Source organism: Pleurodeles waltl, chromosome 7 (genome assembly GCF_031143425.1).
Source record: "Pleurodeles waltl isolate 20211129_DDA chromosome 7, aPleWal1.hap1.20221129, whole genome shotgun sequence".
Taxonomy (NCBI): Eukaryota; Metazoa; Chordata; class Amphibia; order Caudata; family Salamandridae; genus Pleurodeles; species Pleurodeles waltl.
This window is the reverse complement of record NC_090446.1, coordinates 1124272593-1124295938: the sequence shown is the minus strand read 5'-3', so window position 1 is coordinate 1124295938 and position 23346 is coordinate 1124272593. Positions and strand designations below refer to the sequence as shown.

The following is a 23346-nucleotide window of genomic DNA, read 5'->3' as shown; positions in this document are numbered from 1 at the left end:
CCCGGTTCATCGACTACACACTCACATAGACTTGTTGCTCAGCTCTACAGGGCTGGCCGGTAATATCACCGGGATGTCATATCTGGCTAGAACAATATCAGACCATTGCCCACCGATGGCTTCCATTCAATGGGGCAGGATGTGCGCTTGCATACCCACTTGGTGCCTGCAACCAGATCTGCTACTGAATCCTCCATTCTGCCAAGAATTGGCAGGGTGCAGCTCCAAATATTTCAAAATGAATGGGGGGGGGACAGCCACGTCACGCGCAGCAGAATGGGATGCCCATAAAGTGGTGGTGAGGGGCCTCTGTTTGTCTGTGGCAGGTGGCGTGCGGCGTGCGCTGTCCGCAAGCTGTTACAGCTAGAAATAGAACTGCGGAAAGTGGAATGCGAGGTGGCGATGGGCTCCGCAGTCCCTGACGCCCTACGTGAACAACGCACATGCAGAAATGAGGTAGACATGTGCCTGCAGAAATACGATTACCGACATTACATTGCTAGGACACATTCGGAGGGTGATCACTCCAGCAGGTTACTGGCGTGGTTAGTACGTGGTGAGCAACAGCGCATTCCGATAGGGGCCATTAGACTAGATTCCAGGATAGTGGTTAAACGATGCATTCAAGCAATACTACAGTACATTGTATGCAGCGAAACCCTCCCCCTCAGCTGCACAGATGGCAGACTTTTTCCACTCACTTCCCCTCGCTCACCTGTCTCCAATACAGCAGATGGAGTTAGAGAAACCCAAAGATGCAGACGAGATTCAGTCGGCATTGCGACAATTAGCCTGCAACAAAGCACCGGGCAGCAATGTTCTTCCGGTAGAATATTACCACACATTTTCAGCACAGATAATCAAACCATACATGTAAATGTTGCATGGAGCACACAAAAAAAAGGGCAGCTCCCAGAATCCCAGCGTGAGGCATTAATAGTGGTCCTCCCCAAGCCAGGTCGAGATCCTATAGATGTATAGTCATACCGTCCCCTTTCACTGTTAAATCTAGATTGCAAGCTATTGGGTAAGATCCTTGCGAACCGACTGCTCTCACTAATGCCGTCTCTGGTACACAAAGACCAGTCAGGATTCATACCCGGTCGGAACACATTCCTAAATATCAGATGTCTGTTACGGCTCATGTCGGATGCCCCGGAGTTAGAGTCCCTAGATATAGAAAAGACTTTTGATACTCTGGGTTGGCCTTTCCAAACAGAAGCACTGAGGAGCATGGGGTTCGGAAATGTATTTCTGAGGTGGCTTGGCACCCTGTACTCTAACCCCACTGCTAGGGTTAAGACAGGCACGACTATGTCAGAAAGTTTCCCTATCAGGAGGGGAACGAGGCAGGGTTGCCCATTATCACCGCTGTTATTCGCATTAGCGATAGAACCCTTGGTGGCCCAGCTTAGACAAAGGGCACAACAGTGGGGCATACCTGATGGCGATAAACACCAAATCATATCCCTTAACGCGGATGACACGCTGATATATCTACACAAATGCACAGCATCGCTTCTGGACCTACTGCAGCTACTGGATCTATTTGGGGACCTTTCTGGCTTACAAGTGAATTGGTCAAAATCCTGCCTGTTCCCACTGACACCGGTGCCCAAGGGTCTAAGATCCACTCTCATTACACATAGGCTACTGTGGTGTTATACCACACCCAAGTACCTAGGTATTCAAATATATCATAATGTAGTTGACCTCAGAGAAGGCAACTTGGGTCGCGCGATCAGGTCAATAAGGGGCTCCCTGACATTTTGGCGCTCGCTTCCACTATCTCTAATGGGGAGAGTAGCGATTGCGAAAATGATAATGCTCCCTAGACTGCTATACCATTTCTCCTCACTGCCAATAGTAATCCCCCCCATATCTTTTTTACAACGCTGAACTGTCTGCTGACTGACTTGATATGGGACAATGGCCGATGGCGAGTAGCACTCGCCGACAATCACTTACTGCTCGCACAGGGGGGTCTAGGCACACCGAACTACGAGCTGTATTATGCAGCTGCGCAACTATATTGACATTGCACTGGCAGCAGAACCTCCCTAACACAGAGACAAAGTCAGTACATGATAACTTGGGCCATACGAACGTGCTACAATGGCTATTTAGCCACAATAGCTCTCCACGGCGACAGAACATCCTGTTAGATGTGGCACGCAAGTGCTGGCACCATTATATACTGGATGGGTGCCCGGCTCCACCTTACTCGCCCAGGATCCCACTACTGACCATCCCTGGGGTGTGAAAACTGGCTGAATGCCACACTCTAACATCATGGCCAGAAATGGGCATACAAACAATTGGGGACATATTCAAAGAGGGTCGTATCATGTCCTACTCAGAGCTCACGATTGCACATGACGTGGGGCAAGGACGGTTCATAACTTATTGAGCACTACAACAGCTTACACGCAGAACATGGCAAAGTGAGGACAATGAACCCCTAACCTCCCCTCTATTACACAACTTGTTAGCCAGCCTTAGATCTCATTGCAGAATATCCCAACTGTATGGTATTCTACTTGGAGCCCTGACGAGGCTCAAGCAAGTGCGAAGGCTACGCCGCTACCACAAAAGGCATGGTACACTGCACTCAGCCTGACAAGAGAGGTGTCACATAACCCTAGATTCCGGTACACACAATTTAATTACTTAGACCAAACCTACTTATCCCCACACCGGCTCCGGCACATGCTCCCCCAGGCTAGTCACGAATGCCCGCGATGCGGCTGGTGAGTCAGATGCCACCTTTTACCGTGGGACTGCCCGCCAGTCTTACGGTCCTGGCACGTAATAACTTCTTTAACTGCCGAACTGGTGGAACACCCATTGCCCTCCATGCCTGAATCCTGCCTATTAGGTATCCATTCCGGGCCCAAGGGGGGTAAACAGGTACACAGGTGCATTGAATTGGCATTCGTGTTGTTTAAACACCTTCTGCAATGCAATGGAAAGCACCGAACACACCAGACACACACCGCTGGCTAGGCGACCTGCTGAAATGGGCAAAGGCGGAAGCACAGGTGCTACACTCACTTCAAGACAGGGGGATGACGATAAAAGGATTAGACACATGGGGCAATCTTATCAGTTCAATAGAGAACAAGGACGACACCCCCCCCCCCCCAAAAAAAAAACCCACTAGGGATGACACCAGACATGTATGTCTCGTACATCAGAGGTATTGCTCAGATGACGAGCTGCTATGGCATGCATATGGGGTAGCTAGACCGGAATAAAACACTCCACACATTAGGGATTTGCACAACATTTCGGGGAGACCCGAGGCATACAACCCGTAACAAGCACATTTGTTACCCACATATATTATCATGATCACATATAGCGGGATGGGAAACACCATGCACATACTGTGGCGACTGACGCCTGGACCAATAACACACAAAGTGATATCAACTGCTGTGACAAGCATCAATGAGCCGTATGCGGCTGCCTGCCTCCAGCTGTAACTTGTCTATGTCAAAGATAGAATCATTTAACTCTTTAATTATCATGTTGTAATGGGTGTACCCCCCTATTTCCTCCACCCTCCTGGCCGAAGACTTCTCCCAAAGCCATCACTATCTCTCCTTTTTTCTTCTTTTTTCTCTTTTATTGTCTTCTCTCCTTTATTGTTAATTGATCTGCTTACACTACAATGAAGGCAGCGTTTTGGCGCTCGATTGTAGACGTTGTTGTAGATCATTTCACATAATAAAGAGATTAAAAAAATATATATATATATATTTATATAAATATATACACACACACACAATTACAAATAAACATACACACACACACACACACATATATATATATATATATATATATATATATATATATATATATACACACACACACACACACACACACACACACACACACACCCCTTTGGTGCAGACTTGATTCCTAAAGAGAAGCACACTGAATTGTAAGTGGTCTTGGAGGACGAAAAAGCGCAGGTATTTCTTGTGCTTGAGGGTCACAGGCATGTGTGGGTAGATGTCCTTTAAATCTATAGTTACAATGCAGTCCTTTTCCTGCAGCCGTAGGAGGACCTGTTATAGTATACTCATTTTGAATGTTTTTGTTTATGAACTGGTTTAAGGAGTGGGAGTTCAGAACTGTTTTTAGCGATTGGTCTGGTTTTGGGATGAGGGAGTATACTGAGTAATTTCTTTGTTGATTTCTGTTTTAGCACTCTCTAACACCCCTAAGAGGCCCTGCACCTCCCATTTTAGGCAGCACCTCTCTTCCTTCAAGTGCACCCCTTCTTGGTTTTGACTCACGACGGTGTCTTTTTGACTACTATGCAGTATCCTTGTTAGAACATGCTGAAGACCCGTTTATCTGATGGGGCCTTCCTACACTCCTGAAGAAAGGCCTTTACTCTACCCCAGCCCCACTGGTTATGTGGTGGGGAAGCTGGCAAGTGCAGCCACCTGGGTGAGGAGCTGGGTCATCTGGAGAGCTATCCTTTCCCTCTCGCTCTGCCATTAAAGGGCTGGTGTGTTGTCTGTGGCTGCCACTGTTGTGCTGCCAGTTGTTGTTGTTGTCCTGCATGGTGGTAGGATGTCTATGGCACTGTGCTCTGAAGGTTTTCCATTCTGGCTGGTGGGATTGCCAGACAATGTTGGTGGCCTCGAAATTCCAATGCTATCTTGAACATATTGTTATCCTTTAACTGTTGGTGTCTCATCCACTGCAGTGCCTAACAGGTGTTCTTCACTGGATTGAATTTTATTATGCTTACTTGCACCTTGCTTGTGACCCCTGACACATGTAGTTAAGCGTCTTCTCAGTGTTGCGTCAGTGGCCATCTGTCTACTGGACTTGGCTGTGGCGTAGAGGGCAGATTTTAGGCACGTACTGACGATACTCCTGCCTTCTTCCATTAGTGCAGCTGCCCATTTTAGGAACTGCTCTGGGAGGTGTTTCATTAGCTCACACATTTTTTCCAAGTGCTGGTGGGCTTATCGGTTTAGGAGAGCGTTGGAATTTTCAATCCTTCACTAAGTTGTTGCTCCTCTGTCCATTTTGCAACCTGCCATCTCCACCCCCTTTCTCTTTCTCGGGTGGAGGTGCTGTGGAAGTAGTGATGTTGGCTTGCTTCCTTGCTTTGGCTACGATAATGGAGTCTGCCATAGCATTCCCTCAAATATAAAGGGGGATCTCTGGAGGAGTGTTTGCATTTTTTCCCCACTCTTTGCATCACAGCTGTGCAGGCTGCTGGCTCTCTAAAGGTTTCACCTTCACTGGTCCAGTACGCTGGGAAGCACTGGGAGACACTGGCTACTGCTCTGTGAGGGCACAAGCGTTTCGAGAAGGAAGCATGCCCATGCCCTCTCCTCTTTGCATTGGGCTCCATACCTGTCTGGTGCCTCTTTACCACAGAGTGGTACAAGGCAATATCATCTGAATGACATGGTCTTGAAGGGTAGGAGTCGAGTCCCTCCACAGGTGAGTCAGCTTTGATATCTTACCACACGTCAACGCTTTCAAAGTTTAGGAAGAGCCTCGGGTCTAAGAACATGTCCTGTTTTTGTGGCTCTGGTGTTGTGGGTGGGTCTAGCTTGATGTCCTCCGGAGCTGATGAATCCCTCTGAAGCCCTCTGAAGCCCTCTGGAGAACAAAGTCCTTTTTTCTTCAGGACAATTGTCCATTTTGGCTTAGAGACGCCTTTTCTTTCTTTAGACCTCCAGCACCTTCCCGTCTGCGTAGATTCCGGTTGGCTGTCTTTTCTTCAGAGCCATGGTCTCATAACCTATTCACCCTCTCTCACTCATCCTTCTAAGCAAAGTGGCTTTTTTGGAGGGGGCGGGGGGCAGTCGTCGAGGTGACCTTCACAAGTATCTTTGTGTCTGGACATGTAGGGCTCCCTGTGTTTCATCTTCTCTTCGGTTGTCGCCTCTTTCAGCGCCAAGGACGTCTTTCAGGACTTTGAGTCCAATGCCTTTTGGTTGGTTCCCCTCTGCTTTCTGCCTCTACTAGTGTTTTAAATGTCAACCAGAGTCCTGGATGACTTGAAATTTGTATGGTGTCTAAAATGCTTGGTGAGAGGCCTGGTGGCCTAAACGACTATGGTCTTGAAATCCCTTTAGGTGGTATGGTGTCCTAAATGCCACATTAATAGCTGAGCATCCCAGAGGTGGCGAGTTGTCATTGATGCCATGAAGATGGCATAGTTTCCCTGATGCCTGACAGGTGATCTAGCATACTGTATGCTCTGTAGGTGGCATGTTTTCCTAGATGCCTTACAGGTTGCAATACAACCTGGATGCTGCGCTGGTGTCATTTAGTACTAGATACAGCACAGTTGGTGTGATACCATGTGTGCCTTTTAGGTGGCATGACATTCTGGAACCCCCCCACAGGTGGCATGATGTCCTGCATACCCATCATGTGACATGGTGTCATGGATGTGACATGAATAAAATGAGACTATCAGCTCACCATTTGCAAACTGGAAGAGCAGTTTAAACAGCTAGCCAGACTTTGCCATTTAAAAGCTAGAGTTTCATCTAGTATAAGTCACCCCTATGGCAGGTCTAATGAGTCTTAAGACAGGGTGCAACATATTTCATGGGAAGAACATGTATTTTTACATGTTCTGATGGTAAAAATGTGAAACTATCATTTTTATTGTGGAAAGGCTTGGTCGCCAGTGGTCGAGTACAGAGTTACACGCTGATCCCTTAGCTGCGCCAACTCTGGATCGGTGCGACCAAAGTGACTCATCCAAGCTATTAAACAACTTGTTACATTAAGCCTGACTCGATCCTCAAGTCGAAATTAATGTAACTAGCTGCAGTGTGCAGCTTTAGCAAATTTGCCACTTTGTTGCCTTTATTTCCTTGTGCCCACACTGGTTCCACCAGGGGTCCTGACTCTGAAACAGCTTTCTGCCCTCCGGGAGAGATGTGCAAATGACTCAGGAAAAAATACAATAGGGCCCTGATTTGGAAGGTGGTGCCCCCTCCCTCCTGCAGGAAGCCACACAGGCTTTGGTCCAAAAGAGGAGGTTCAAATGAGAATCTGCCTTTGAAGGGCAAATGGGTAACTCTTGAGAGGGACTGCACTAGGGACAGGAAGGGGGAACCCAGCTGCCAAACTGGTGTTCCAGGAGTGTGTAACCCCCGCCCCCTTTGTAGCCACACCTCTGGGTTAGGCTAGGGTCGCCACATGCCAGGGGAGGTGTCCTACTATATTCGAAGTGGGCAGCCGGGAGCATCACGGGATCCCTAGATGCCACATTTTGCAGGAAGTCGGCATCAGGTGGAAGGGAACCCAGTAGGACATTGGCTACTAACTTCATCTTGCCCTGAGGGCATTTTCTGAGCATAAGTATTGTACTCCAAACTCAGATCTTTACTAGACTACAAGAAGTACAGAGGAAGGACTGCCTTGTTGCACTGTGGAACTGGCAAAGTGAGGCTGAACTGTCATTGACTGCACCTGCTAGGTACCAAAGGAACAGGACTGCCTGCTGTGCCTTCCTCATAAGAAGTCATCTCTAGAGCGCAGCCACAGCGAAGAGACTCCAAGGGCAAGCTGACTGTTTGCAGCAGAGGGGCACAACAGCTGAAGAAGCCTGATGAAGTAAGTTGGTAGCTCACAGTCTCCAATCTGCTGCCATGGAGCACCAGGCACCAGGAGCTGATGCATGAAGTTGCATCCAGGTTCACTGAGCCCGGGAGCATCGTCGTAGAGCAGCTGGATCGTCCAGAGGACAAGTTATTGACCCAGGAAGGACTGGCCTGTGAACGGGATACTTGGAGACTAGTAGTCCAGCGGCAACTGGACTTCTGCCAGCACCAAGAGGACTTCAAGGGGCACCGAATCTATAACCAAAATCACTGCACCCCCTTCAGGGACCAAGGAGTAGTTGCAGCAAGACTCTCATCAACCACATAGCATCAAAGCGTCTTGAGCATCCTTCATCCCTTGCATCAGGATCAGTTCTATAGGAAAGCACTGCAAAGGATAAGAGTGCTTGGAACTGACTGAAGACTGCTTCAACTGCTGAGTTAGCTGTTTCTGAGGACCTTGCTGGCTCCCTACTAGAGTTAGTTGCCTAAAGTGACTCTGAGTGACCGTATTACAACTGGTCCAAACTTTTTAGTGAACAAGTTTCTAAGTGTCAAATTCAAAGAATTTGCTAGTGCTTGTTGGCAGGTGAGAGCAATCTTTTGCTTTACTATACCTTGTAAATTCTATATCTCTGGAACCCCGCAGTGAAACTTTTTCATTGTGATGTCTAAAAATACAGTATTTTTTTATAAATGGGTGTTGAATTACTTTAGTGTCTTGTCAATTTCTTCTTCATTTGTTTTGGTGCTCTTTAAACCCTTTACATTTGTTTCTTTACGTAAGACTTGCTGCTCAGGACCACAGCTACCCAGGGTGGAGCTGAAGGTTTGACAAACGAAACCTAAGGGTCCCAAAAGGGTTAGTAAGTGTATTGCATGGTGAGGTCGCACAACCACACCATATAAAACATCCCATTTCCTCACAAACTGTCCCAGCCTTCCATTCGTCTGCTGTAAGAAACCCATCTTCTTGGCTCATGCTGCCCATTCTTACAGTGCTATGGCTATGATAGGGTCTTCCATGCTGGGTTTCAAAAGGGTCCACAGGGGCAGGAATACTTTGCCACAAATCCTTCCCTATAGAGGTCACATCAGTGAGGTCTGACCCCTATGGTCGATATATCGGGGTGGGTGGTCTTCTAGAGGGACATCAATACAACCTCCTGAGTGTTTACATACCTCCACATCTCTCCTCCCAAACATTTGATGACATCATAGAAATCATATCTAATTTTCCCATAGGCATGACAATAGTTGGAGAAAACTTTAATGACACTCAAATCCAGACTTAGACTCCTCGAGTCCCCCCACAACCAGTCACATAATCCAAGCTAACCACCTGTATGGATGGATGAGTGCATTAGAGCTGAATAATGTTTGGTGGGTGTGGCATCCCCACAACAGGGAATACACACATACACACTTGTGGCCCCTAAGACACTTTTATACATGATCTCCTACTCCCACTGGCAAATGACACCCTGAGAGCTACTGCAGCCGAGATTATCCTAGAGACATCTGACCACTCTCCAGTCATGATCAAGTTGTGGGGTAGGAAGACAGGGGAGAGGGGGTTATTGTGGAGATTCTACCAAACGAGCTTGCTGAGGCTCAATGTGGGCACTTGTCAAATGAGGGCTATTTCTAGCTCCTTGACAATGAACTATAAGCTTACTTTGAAACTAATGAAGCCAATGTTTCCTCATCTGGCATGCTGTGGATGGCTGGCAATGCCACTATTAGAGGCCTGGCCAAAAGCTTTGTTCAATGCAGAGAGAAAGATAAAACACAAAAAATTACAAAACTAGAATCCATTATCCTTCACCTGGAAAAGCTCCATCATAGTCAGGGCTCGGACACTGAGACGTCAATTGGAGCTTGCCAAGCAAATTGCTTTAGAAGAGGCCTGACAATTTTGGAAGGCCACAACACAACGGGTGTTTGAACATGGAGACATGTCTGGGAAACTATAATATTGGCTAGCCACCAGGGACACCTTCAGTAGGATAGTTCCTGAAATTCTCAACAGAGGGGGTTCCCTGAAGCACAAATCTGTAGACATTGCAGCTACATTTGCAGCCTGATAGAGAGCTCTGTTCTCATCACCCGCATCCGCCCACCAAACAGCACTATCCTCTTTTGAATGGCAATCAGAATCAAGGGCTCTCCCCTGCCAAAATACTGGACCTAAAGTCGCCTGTTTTCACTGAGGAAATTGGCAATGTTATACAGGGGTATGAACTCCGGTAAGATGCCAGGACTGGATGGGTTCCATCTGGAATATACCTCCCCCCACAAACTGCGGCATGCAGGGAAACTCGCAAGCTCAATTTGCTTCCAATGTCCCCATCCTGATGCGGTCTTCTACCACATGACTTGGCAATGGCCCCTGATTATACAATACTGGCGACGATAAATGCAGCTCTGATCAAGGTATTGGGGTACCGGATCAAATGTCACCAAAGCAAGCCTTGTTTGGGGTCTTAGATGAGATGGGAGAAAGCCTGGTTGACCGCTACCTGATAGTCATGGCTACAGTGATTGCTAAAAGGAACATCGTTCTGAAGTGGAAATTGCAGGACCACCCAAAGTAGCAAAATGGCGAACAGGAAGACTGGTGCGCCAAAGTGGAGGAACCCATCTACCTCCCTAGAGGGTGCCCTCAGAAGCATGAACAAATATGGTGGCAAATGGTAGGACTACTATGGCCTCCATGGTTAGTTAGTCAGGAGGCCAGTAAGGGTCAGAGATGTTCGTCCAATGTTTGTACGTTGTGCTGCTTTTTATTGTATTCAATTATTAAAACAATAAAATTGCTTATTAAAAAAAGAACTCCAGTTTCTTAGTATTACTAGCAGCCTTTGCACCAACTAACTACATGATGAATCTCAGACGTTTAAATCTTATCATCTGTCCTGATGAGGATACGTTGAGTAATTTGCCGGAGTCGTAACATATACATTTTATAAGTGGTATATAACAAGACCTGAGATCTCAAAGGCGACCTAGCTATAGCACAATCAAGGACATGCTGGACTAAAAAAAAAAAACACACACATATATATATCTCCAAGGGCTCTCTATACTTCTACATTTTTACTTACGCAGTTTTCCAGTACATTGTATTTACTCTACCTCTAGAGATGTGTCTTTGATGCAGCATTGTCGAAAAGATTGCGTTGCTACTTTTTCACTAGGCGAGTACTGGATTTTGTGGGTTAGGTAACGTAGCGCACCCACTTTTCTTTATGTGCACCCTGGGTATCATGCTGTGCTGGACATTGCCCTATGGTTGACTTGGGATTCTGTAATGTCTTCAGTGGCCAAGCTGCCCTGGTTTGTTGGGCTCCAGCATCGATCCACAGGCAGCCCCCCATATAGCCATAATTATCCAGGTTCTTCTATTTACAAGCAGGCACCCAGGAGGTTCCCCAGCCGCCCCTAAAGAAAGTCCTGAGATTTCTGCCAGCTCACTCGATTCTCGATTCCTAAGCAGATAACTCAGGTTCCCAGCTGGTCCCACTGTGTGTCTTTCATACCTTGAAGGTGCCCGAGTCCGACAGCAAATGTCGGCTGCTTCTCCCTCGCTTCTCGCCGGGTAACTGCTGAATTGTCTCCTTAACATGGTTCTGTGCTCTACCAGGACACGCCTTCTCTTCCAGCCACCCCTCCGCCTCCCTATTTGGCAGCTCCACTCACCGCATTGTGCTCTTACTTTTTTCCACCTTATGAAAACAAAAGAGCCCCGGTGAAACGCGATCACGAGATGTATTAGTTGACGCTGTTTTGCTGGTGTCACCGTAGTACCGTGGAGGCAAGAATGCTGCCTACGGGGAAATCAGGCAGTTACCGGCGGGCGGTGGGGCTGGGGCAGAGTCAGTACTGTGTCTCCGAATAAACAGGAGGGCTGAGCCAGAGGCAGTTGTAAATCAGCTCTACTTTCCTCCTGAGAAGGGGGTTCGCATGCTCCACCCCTGCCTCCCTCACACTCCACCACTGCGTGCAGGTGGTAGGAGTGTACGTATAATACAAAGTACACGAACTGTGATCCTGAGTGCATCGAGGGTGCCGGGATCGGTGCCAGCCGGCACCGGGTCAGTGAGTGTTTTGGACAGTAGCTAGCTGCAGGGGAACGCCTGGTGCACCGAAACACTTAACTGACGGACAAACTGACAAACATGTTTTTATTCGTTTCTAAAGCACGAGTTGCCGACGTTTAGACGCATCGGCAGTTTTTAATCACCGGCCACAGAATCACTGTCAGTGGGAGCTATTCTACTAGGATATTTAAGTTACACACACGATTGGACATATACATGATGTCCGGTTATGTGTAGAAGGCGTATTAGCCAACAGATCCATCTCTTTATGACTGACCTCTGCGACCAGCATACAAAACTCTGCAAATACGTACATTAACCCAGTGAACTTCATCAGATAGACCAGAATCTAAATGATAAAAGGGTGACCACCCGTCCGTAAATTTCACGGATTGCCCGTAATTTCGCCCTGCCGTCCGTTGTCCATGATGAAAGTCTTAACGGATGGCATTTGTCCGAAATTTTAGCCTTTCCCCTAAAGGACAAAGGACTGCAGGGCGAAACTACAGGCAGATTAGTTTCCCCAGCTGCAGTGAACGGCAGGGGGTCTCCTGTGCTCTGAGGGAGGGAGGGGCAGGCAGATAAGATAATGCCTTCTTGCCAGGCGGTCTCCTTCCCTAAAGAAATGCAAATGTGGGCAACTGGTAAATCTGCAAATGTAAAGGGACTTGAAAATCCACATCCACTTTAACCAAAGGAGTCACTTGAAGCTTTCTAATGGCAAATATATTTTATTTTAGAGAGGTACTGCAATGGTGCTCCAAGGTGAGTTTTGGAGTGTGTGGTTTTAATGGAGTGTTATAAAAAATGTTAGTACTAGGTATAAACTCTATATTATTCAAATCTGTATTTGAGAAGCACTTTTTTTATTTAACCAAAATGTATTTGTGCATTTTGTAGCAGCCTATTTATATAGTGCTTACTATCCCTGACGAGGCGTCAAATGCATGTTTAAAATAAGGACTTGTATATTCACAGTTCTTTCAGGGGCCTCGGTACCTCATAGAACTAACAAACATTGGCAAAACCGGTAGGTCTAGTCTATGCAAGACTTATTGGCTTTGCCAATGTGTTCTAGCCATGGTATACACCAGAGTGGCTGCTGTTTACGGCTAAAAGTTAGTGGCATAGTGGTGAGGAGTGGTGTAGAGCCCAGTGGTGCAGGGTACAGTGCAGTTATTTAGAGTGCACTGGCGTAGAGTGCAGTGGTTTAGAGTGCAGTGGCATGAGTGGCGTGGGACAGAATAGAGTGGCACAGAGTGCAATGGAGTAGAGTGGCATACAATAGAGTGGCAGAGAGTGCCGCAGTGTAGAGTGGTGCAGTGGCATAGAGGGCAGAGTAGACCCGTGTAGCAGAGTGCAGTGGCGCAGTGTAGAGTGGTGCAGTGCAGAGTAGAGTATAGTGCTGTAGAGTGCAGTCGCGTAGAGTGGAGTGATGCAGAGTAGAGTGGCATAGAGTGCAATGGCATAGAGTGCAGTGGCGTAGAATGCAGTAGTACATAGTAGATTGGTGTACAGTATAGTGGCGGAGAGTGCGATGTTGCAGAGTAGAGTGTCAGTGCAGTGATGTGGAGTAGAGTAGCACAGAGAGCAGTGACGTAGAGTACAGTGGTGCAGAGTAGAGGGCAGTGGCATAGAGTGGCATGGGGTAGAGTAGCCTGGGGCAGAGTAGCATAGAGTAGAGTGGCATACAATAGAGTGGCAGAGTGCAGTAATGCAGAGTGGTGCAGTGTCATGTAGTGCAAAGTAGACTCATGTAAGATAAAGGTAGAGTCCCTGACATACACTCTAGACCTGTGAGACTACAGACAAGTTGTGGGTACCTCACATCCTGACATTAGGTGTGAGACTGTCGCCCAAACCATCTGCCCTGCCTCTTTCATTTTTATTTAGGTTGAAAGTCCATGGGCGGTTGGGGTAAGCCAGATGTTTTTGTTCAATTTGTTTAAACTAGCATAAAGTTAATTACCCTAATGTTTCCCCAACTGTTTGCCAGGGGTTTTAAAATGCTCAGAAACAATAAAAAAATTGCTGTTACTTTCTCTTCAAGAAAGAATGGGTAGATTTGGTTAGGGGGATGGCCTTGCCGCAGTATTGAAGGGCACTAATTTACTACTGAACAAGGACTTAATGTGACACCTGAATGTAGCATACCAGGAGACAATCACAAAAAGACCACAGTGAATAAATAGTGCTATGTTAAAAAAGAGTGAATAAATGTACTGACCACATAGTGAGGCATGGCCTCTCTTGCGTAAAACTGACGTTTGTTGTTGAATTTTTGTCCTGAATTTTGACCCTTTGTCCTGAATTTTTGTCCTGAATTTTGACCCTTTGTCCTGAATTTTTTGCAGTCCTGTCCAGAATTTGTATCAATGCCAGGTGGTCACCCTATATACATATCTCACTAACAGGCGCATTTAGTCACTGGGTTTACTGACTGACATTATAATCCGTGACCCACAAACTACACATTCCAAAGAATCTCTCACTACATTGCTCTGTATCACTTTATTCCTCCCTTCGGTCCCTTTTTTTTACTCTTTACACCCCCTTTTTCGCATTCTAGCCGGGCATCACTCTATCACTCGCTTTCTCTCTCTCATACAAATACACAAAATGACAGAGAGAGAGAGACACACACTTAAAGACACCAGCAGAGAGGTCTGTGCTCTGCCAAGATCCATTTCACATGGACAAAATTTTCACTGCAGTCTCTTTGTAGGAGGACAGCTTTCACCATTCACACATCTTTAGACCGGAAAACTCCACCAGCTGAAAGCCCCCTCCCTCCACCACCACACACACAAAGTCTACCTCTGTTCTGCAGTTCAGTCTAACAGAACAGTTGTCAAAGAAACATTCTTAAACAAGTATTTTTTGTTTTATGTATATAGCTGGTATTTCTATAGCACAAACGTAACCGAAAGGCAGCATAGCGCTGTCAATGGACAAAGGCTTATCCACAAGTAATTAAAAAAATGTTGTTAGGTATTTAAAAAGTCAAGTATCAAGTCTAATGTGCCATTAAGATTTCAAAACAATGTGAAATACAGCGGTACACTCACAGGCCTGTGTAATCAAATGTTTTCTGTGGATTTGTGAAAGTGATAATCTTTCGGCTGCAGTTACAGCTAACATGGCCCCTCCCCAATGAGCCTGCTGCCCCGCAAAGACCCCAATACAACACATCTAAATCTTTCCCGGGAATCAGGCGCACCAGTGAGCACGTGAAGCGCTTCCCTGCTGCTTCTTTATCCTCTCCTGGTCCAACCTCTTCTCTCTACAGCAGGAAGACCACCCTCCTTAGCACAGGAAGAGCAAGGGCAGGTACCCTTCAGGAGCAGCTGGGCTTTTTGATTTAAAAAAGTTGCAAGAACGTTTTCTATAAAATAAAAAAATAAAAAACAGCCTGGGAACAACCGTTCTCGTCTCCCTTAGACATCCGTTCGGTCCCATTATTCACTCTGACTGTAGGGCAACAGATCCAAGCAAGGATGCAGGGCTGAGTCCGGACCTCTGCTCCCCTCGGAACTCTGGCACCAACAAAGGCAGGCCAGAGCTAAACTGTGTACAGAAGTGGTGCTGAGGTATTGTGGGAAGCGTTTAAAAATTGGGGGCTTCCACCATATATGTATGAGAGTTCCTAGAGCACAGCATTCGTCGCCTACAGAGTAGCAGGTGGATCTCACAGAGTGTGTTATATTGTATTTGGTCTGTGACGATGCACTGGTTGTAATCTAGTATGAGGGCCTTCCGAGACCACGCCATCTTTTTGTTCTCACCAGTCTAAATATACAAATTATGTCCACTACTGTAGGTTTTAACCTATACACTGGCATCTGGTACATTGGACTCATCTAATGAAAGACCATGGTGGTCTAGTTGAAACATCCCAAGGGAACCCCAGTGGCTTCCCAATGTACACACGGCCTGCCTTAAAACACCCATCAAGGAGCACAAGTCTTCAGTGAAAAATGAACCATCACATCTAAGCAGCAGATATTTTAAGAGCTAATCCCCAGCATGCTCCCTATCTACTAACATCAGTGTGCTCAACAGTCCTGATGCTGCTGGTTTATTGACACCAAATGCACTGAGCCCTGCTAACCAGACCTCAATGCCAGTGTTTTAACCCATTACAAAGTATATGTTGAACTGGCTATCCCCAACTGGCATAAGCTGCCTACTTATAAGTTATAAATATGTGGTCCCAAAGATACCCCAGAGCATGGAAGTTAGAGTGTTCACTCAGGGCTGCAGTATTGCTTGTGCCACCCTGCATGTGACAAAGTATGAACTGTATCCCAGCCTGCCATTGGAGCCTCGACGAGAAGTTTTAGAACTTCTAGTTCAACTTTGCCATTTAAACCAACGGCAAAACCCTCACTTCATTAACAATATATGTGAATTTCCCCTATGGAAGGCCTATCAAGCCCTACGACACCTGGACCTGGCTAGAAAGGCTGCATCAGTCGCTGGACTGCAACTGCTGCTCCTTGGACTAGCAAAGAAAAGACTGTGCTTGTTGTGCCTGTTGTGCCTGGCTCAAGGAAAAGTTCCTCCTGAACCCCAGGTCGAAGTCATGACTCCATGGGTCAGTCTTCTGACCCCGTTTCAACACCAGGGCCATAAAAGCTTAAGTAGTCCATTCTGGTCAGTCAGTGGCCACAAGCGAGGAATCACCGTTGACCGAACGTGCAGCCAAGAAGAACTCCACTTTGGACGCAAAAGTTGCACCCATGTCTGCCAGACGCAGAGTCATCAGAGTGTGGATTGGTCTCCAAAGATGGACTCTAGCCCTTATCAAAAGATACAGCTGGACCAGCTGTGTCTGGAGATATGTTGCCCACTCGCAGCTGAACTTCTACTGGCTCACAGAGGACTTCAAAGGACTCAGACTCCTGTGGCCAAAGTCTCCCCACCTTGCCCATAGACCGAGGAATAACCCCAGGAAGACCCCCCTCCCACAAAAAATAAAAAATGGCCCACACAGCACTCAGAGAATCTTTCAGCACCAAGCACCCTGCACCCCGAGCATCAAGACCACTTCATTGAAGTCCATGATGGTCTTGATGTAAATTGAGGAACTGGACTTAAGTGACCACAGTCTTGATGTAAAGTGTGGTGCTTTAGTGGCCAGGTAACTGTCTAATTACTCCTTATTGGCTACCTGCCCTTTTGCTTGTCGGAATTGGCAACCCAACCTGGGACAGATTAGCCGAACACAACTCTTTCAAACTTTTTTTTTAAAAAAGTCATAGACTTTATGGTTATCAATGCTTGTTATCACTTTGGACTAAAAAGACAAGATTTACATTTTACTTAAAAATCTATATCTACGGAACCCTTTGAAGGATTTTGCGCATCTCAGTGTCCAAAAACTCATAAAAATATAATCTGTTTTTATGAATTGGTGTTGTATTTCCTTCGTGTTGCATGACTTTATATCATTGTTTGGCACTTCTAAATGCTTTACACAAGTTCCTTTGTTTAAGCCTGCTGCTTCAAGCCTCAGCTACCCAGGGTTGAGCTACAAATGAGCCTGACTGAACTAAAGGTTTTGTGAGTGTATTTCACGTTAAGGTCGCACAACCATATCATATAATACACCACAATTCTCATATTACAACGTATGACTTGTGGTTGTAAAGGCAGGAAGGAGGAATCTTTTCCTGCTAGGGGAGGAGGCGAATGATCAAACATTCTCCTGAAACATCTGGGCAAAAGTGAAAACCACAGTGCTTAAAACGCGCCCTGTTCCCTGATCACTTGACCAGGTTCTCTGGTCTTACTGCACCTACATGTATTTTAGTCCAAAGTGTGCATTGCATAAATAAATACCCACCTCAGTAATTTCACCCATTTCTCTATGGATGAACCTCCAGTAGATGCCGTGAGGCCTCCTGCTCAAGTGCAAACATTTGAAATCCCTCTATTCAGACATCCACTTACAGAAATCATTTCTACTCAGGAACAACACCCAGATTAAACTTTCAATGAGTTGCTGTCACTGCTTCACAATCCTTTCATTGTGAGGGAACATTACCCGTTCTTGTGTAATCTTCATTACCTTTCTGCTGTTTATCATAGAATTACCAGATCCTGATCCCCCCTGAAGAACTCTTCCTAGTTGCAAACTTGAGTGCCGGTACAACAGTGTTTGAGACAGTATTCCATCTGCTTCTGAGCTTCCGGTTGCTTTTGCACTTCAGCCATCAAAAGTAAATATCCTGATACCATAAGATCCTGCCAGTGGCCCCTTGATTATTTAATTGTTTGTGTAAATTTTGTGCCGTTGTTGCTGTACAGCTTTTTTCCTCTTTAAAACCTCAGAATTATAGCCCCACGCCATTCATCCTATCACGCAGGAGGCAAAAGGTTCCTGCCTCTGACCCTATGAAATCTACATTTCTTGCCGACCTAAGGTTCTGTCCTTTGCCATTGGCTAGACCCCTGTGGTTAGCTGCCTGCCCCTTTTCACTTTGGAGACCCCCTTGATTTGTCTCTGGACCTACTGTAAATCATACGTCTGAGGACCCCTCAGCTTTGCCCTTGGCCCTTTCTACTTCATATCTCAGAACTCAACATTATACTCTTAGCACTCCGCACATCATGTCCGTAGGACCCCACACCATGGCACACCGTGCTTCATCTCTGTGAACCCCCATTATACCCTTGGAACTATGCACTTCAGATCCTTGAGGACCACATGGTTCTGTCCTTGGTCAATGGAACATGATATCTCTACGGATTTCAGTGTTTCCCCTTGTCCCACTGCATTTCACATCACTGATGACCCAAGGGATTTGCACTTGGCCCTCTGACTTCATATGTCCAAGAACAGTTTCCGCACTTGCTTCTTAGCAATTCCTATCTCTCAAGGCCACAGTGTTCTGCTTCAAGCTAACGACAATTCACATCACTGAAGAGCCTAGAGTTCTGCTGTTAGCCCTCAGCAATTCATAACTCTCAGGACTACAGTGTTTTTCTTTTGACCAATAGTAAGTCATATCTCTAAGAATTTCAAGAGTACTGCCTTTGTCTAATAGCAATTAGTTCACCAAGGATTCTGCTCTTGGCTCCCAGCCCTTCATATCTCTCAAGGTCAGTGTTTTGCCTTTGGACAAACAGTAGTTCATATCTCTGAGGGCCCCAGGGTTCTGCCCTTCATCTCCTTCTCTTCACATCTTTAGTCTTCCATATCAGACTTCAGAGCTCTGTGCTTCACAGGAATCTCACAGCATTAGATCTTTCCACAATAAACAACCTTGCCTCCACTAGAGTTCCCCTAATCCTAGCATTTGTTTCTACTCTATCTTTGCAGCATCAGAGTCCACATGGAACACTGTAATATTTTGATTGTCCTGAAGTGACCTGGTGTAGTGAAATATGTGTTTTTGACCACTGACTTTGTGTTGCACCACTTTGCACCTGGATTAGCTGTCTAGTGTTCACCAGTTGCAGATTACAGATTGTATTCAGTTTAGCTGCCTATTGACTTTATCGTAGCATTAGACACTGCCATGTTAAAGCCATCCGTACTTTTCCATATTGTAAACTGTGCTTATTTTCGTGTTCTGTCTCACCAAGGGCTTTGGTTGATAAGGATGCACTCAGACGGAAGTGAACGGCTTTGTTTTGATTTAGCATCTTGGGACTGTGGCCAAATCCCAATGTGTTATTTTCAAAGCAGACCTAAACTAGACAGCATGTTTTGAATTGCTAAATGAGAGTTCTTTTCCAGAAAGCCCTTCTCCGGTTCTTTAAGATACAAAAAGATGGCTTTGCTCAGTAGTGGAGAATTCTGAGACCTCTGTCAGGATTAGACGTCAAATGCCTGACACCTGTCCACTGAGGGTGGATATCTCTTTCTCGCAGTTGAACGGGGTCCTCTTCTTGCTTGCATGAGAAAGATGAAGCATCTGACCTACGGTGATGATTTTTTACTTCATTATTTGCTCTGCATAATATTATCATAACTATATATATATATATTTGCTGTGTACACTGCAGTTGAGAAGAATTTTAGTATATTTTCCTTTCATTGCTGGGACTATTTTTAAACGTGTGCTTTTAACATGCTAACCTCCTTTTTAGGAACCTCGTGGTGAAATAATAATAAATGTCTTCTTTGAACTGAGAAGTGCATTCCAGAGATTTTTGTCAGCTCGGTCATTAGTGAAAGTAAAACACCTGGTGTGCAATCATTATGAGTACATTAAAAATAAATAATTTATTCCTACCTTATTGACTTACGAAAAGCATCGGACTCAATCTGGCTCGCAGGACTAAACACTACATCACTGGAGGCTTGAACAGAGAATATAACATTCAACTTAATAAGGTGAATCTATGCCTCAGTCAGGTGAAAAGTGAAATTCAACAGTGTACAAACCTGGCCCTTCAAGGGGGAACGGAGGAGTCAGGGAAGCTGTAGTCTCAGTTCGTTCAACATGTACTGCAAAGGCAGGCAACCAGCATGGGGAAAATACTATTCCCCAGGATCAAAGCTGCATGGGTCAAAATGCTATGCCTGTTGTATGCAGATGACGTTCTAAACCTAGTATCCGCCGAAGGGGAACAAATCAAAATTTCCTGGATTAGCGCTGCAAAACAGGGATCCTAGTAAAAGCATTTAAAAAAAAAACAGACCCATGATCGAAATCTAAAAACTAAAAGGTAACAGAGCACCAGAATCAAGTTTTCTTTAACAGCGCAGAGACCAAGCACACCGCAGGTTACTCAGAGTGGTAATGATTATAACTGGAAGATGACAATTAGCAATGAACGCATAAAAAAATCCCAATAAGATCCAAGTAACCAAGAAAAACTAGCAGACTTTAATTCACCAGCAACAGTCTAAAACCATTTTGACTGCATCAGATCCCCACTCTTACGTTGTTCGAATGAAACGTGAAGTCTGATATTTAAAAAACCCTCCCAAGTCGTGAGTGCAGAGCAGAATATAGTCCCTACTGAGTAATGTCTACAACTCCATCTCTAATTTCTGGCGGAAATTAAGGAAGGTAGCACAATGCTTGATCTTTCTAGTTACTGAAAGTGCAAAGAGTAAATATGCAAAAAAAAGTCTAGCTTATCTGTTCAAAGGTTGTTTTAAAACTCTGCACTCGGTGAGCGTCTGCCACTTTCACTTGCCAACAGCTACATTTAAAGAGGGGACAATTTTGGACAGACTGCAAAATTAGCAATTCTTAGACTGGACGGGTGGCGTCTAGGCTACACTATGACATACAAACATAATATACTTAAACATGATTCAAGCAAGGTGCATAGAAAGGATTTATTTTTCAGAACATGTCACAATTCACAAATTTGATCATATAGTTTGTCTATAGGACGCTCATGTGTTGCAGTCTTTGGAGTTCTGTTAACCGGTCCTCTGCAGACGACCACCAGTGTTGCAGAATACTAATTGTGGCGGGGACCAGGCTGTTGCAATTCATCTCGCCCATGAGATGTAGCATAGTTGGACCAAGAGGTATTATGTAGTATGGCCAACTTTACTGATGTCTGGAACGGTCAATTGCTAGTTCATACTTGTTTACTCTACACCTCCCACCTGAAGCCATATAAATGAATGTCCACAGTAAGTGCATCCGGGCGTACACAGATCTCCAGCAGAGAATGGCAGTACAGATCCCTGTCTGGTTTAGCCTAGAGGGGGACCAGCAGCATATGTGCAAGATTTTACAATAGGTAAATTTGAGGCACACCTCGCACACTTAACCCTTCATGGGTATCTAGAAATGTTCTTAGTATTCAGTGTGCGGGAGTGTCCGTCATCGAGGCCTTGTCTCTCAAAGCGCAGCGTGGATGTTAGGGTGCTATTTACTTGACACTACCTCTTTCACTTCCCCCCATATCTTGATGTAAGTAGGTATCATGGAGACAGAGTTTAAGTGTGCCAGAGCCCAGATGATCGATCAGACAATGACTTAACAGCTGATATTTCCTAGAAGGTTAAAACCCTCTAGAAACACCACTAGACTACAGGTCAGAGGTTCAAAGACTTCTTCCTATCTCATTTAGAGGCAACGAATTCAGTAGCTGCGGGTCTTTCAAAAACTTCCACTGCTGCTTTCAGGGCTACTCTTTATGCAGAAGCCCTTTTAACGTTTGAACCGAAAAAGTCAGTCTACACAAGGCCTACACTGGCTGCCTCTAGAAACTAGAATCACATTTACAAATGCTTGCAAAATCTACAAAGACCTTCATACTGGAGATAATCGTTGGCAAGAAAACAAAAATCACTAATCAAAGCATTGTTTGCCAGGCTATCAGATGGCTCCATCTCTCACACCAATTGTTCCTATACTTATCCTGTCTCCTTTAGGATTTCATGGATTTATTGTTCCTCAGATGATAGATGGTCTTAACTGTAATTCATGTTGTCTCAGCTACTGTAAAGCACTCCGTTGCACCAGTTGCAAAGTCCGTACTATATATGATATACTACGTTCACAGACCTTACAGTGTGAGCACAGGATAAGCTTGAAACTGAAGAGAAATTTTAGCTTTCATTGTTTTTATTGATTTTCTTGCATATCCGTAACATGATCATACCATACAAAAAAACAAGTTTAAAAACATAATTGGGCTACGTAGGATAAATGAAATACACCTTTTACAACAATACACATGTACATGTAGGCTTGCATTTTGTTGTTCTGTAAATCATTTTACCCTGTGAGGTAGAGAGAAACAGAGTTAACAAAATGGGTTTCCGCTGCTTCCTTCTCTGAAAAAGATACACTTATTACCTGTTGGTAAATGGCATTTTGAGTAGACGCTTCCTAAGAAAACGGTCTATTTTACAGCATTGGGATCCCCTTTGCATCAATGTGTGTTTAGAGGTCAAAATAAATTGACTATACTGCTACACAACTGACTATATAATTTGTCTTTGGCCTCATAATATGGCATATATTCTGCCTTTGCCAGCTGCTTAACGTAGTCTATCCCTGCTGCATTATCTAATGAATCCTGCTGGATAATGTATTTATTTAAAGTCACTTAATTCCAGGGGGGATGTGTATTTAATTCTTTGAGTGTCAACTGCAGGATTGGCCCATCAAACCCAACGAGCTGAAGCGAGATAAGGAACAGGTAGCGTTTAAAAACAGCAAACAAGATTCTGGGGCTAGTTTAGAAGGCCATGGGACAAGGGTCAAACCAATCATGTCTATCAGTGTGTAAGCTTTCCTAATGCCCATTGAAAATACAACTAATTGGAGTAGGCAATGGGTGGGCGGCACCCAGAAGGCACTCATAATCGCTGATGGTGCTTTTTTTATATTTCACTTTAAAGCACTCCTTACTGTTTGGGATCAGTGTTACTCCCCCAGGGATTTTGTTGCTCCTCAGCTAGTTATGGTTCACTAAATTACAGAGCAAGTGTAAAGCATATTAGGCTTTACAATGAAACAAGACAAATAATATTACAGAAGACAAAATGAAATAGTTAGAAGTCAGTCAATTAAATTAGGGAGTTCCGTGTAAAATGCAGAAGCAGAACCAAATACAGTTCAGCGCTAAGGAAAGATTAAAGTATAAGAAATAAATCAATGTTATAAATCAGAGGCCGGACCAACATAGTGTCACCTCTTAAGACGATA

General features: G+C 45.2%; 1 protein-coding gene and 1 long non-coding RNA gene across 3 annotated transcripts in view; one reads left to right on the top strand and one right to left on the bottom strand.

Annotated features, from left to right (window-relative positions):
* LOC138245992 (monocarboxylate transporter 6-like) overlaps window positions 1–11301 on the bottom strand; it is a 154934-nt gene extending 143633 nt beyond the window's left edge. For both annotated transcript variants that reach the window (XM_069200120.1, XM_069200119.1), the window contains exon 1: window positions 11147–11301. The gene's annotated coding sequence lies outside the window, so the exon portion shown is untranslated. The remainder of the gene's footprint in view (window positions 1–11146) is intronic.
* The window catches only part of LOC138245995 (uncharacterized), a 150474-nt gene that overhangs the window by 93203 nt on the left and 33925 nt on the right, over window positions 1–23346 (top strand). The window lies entirely within an intron of this gene.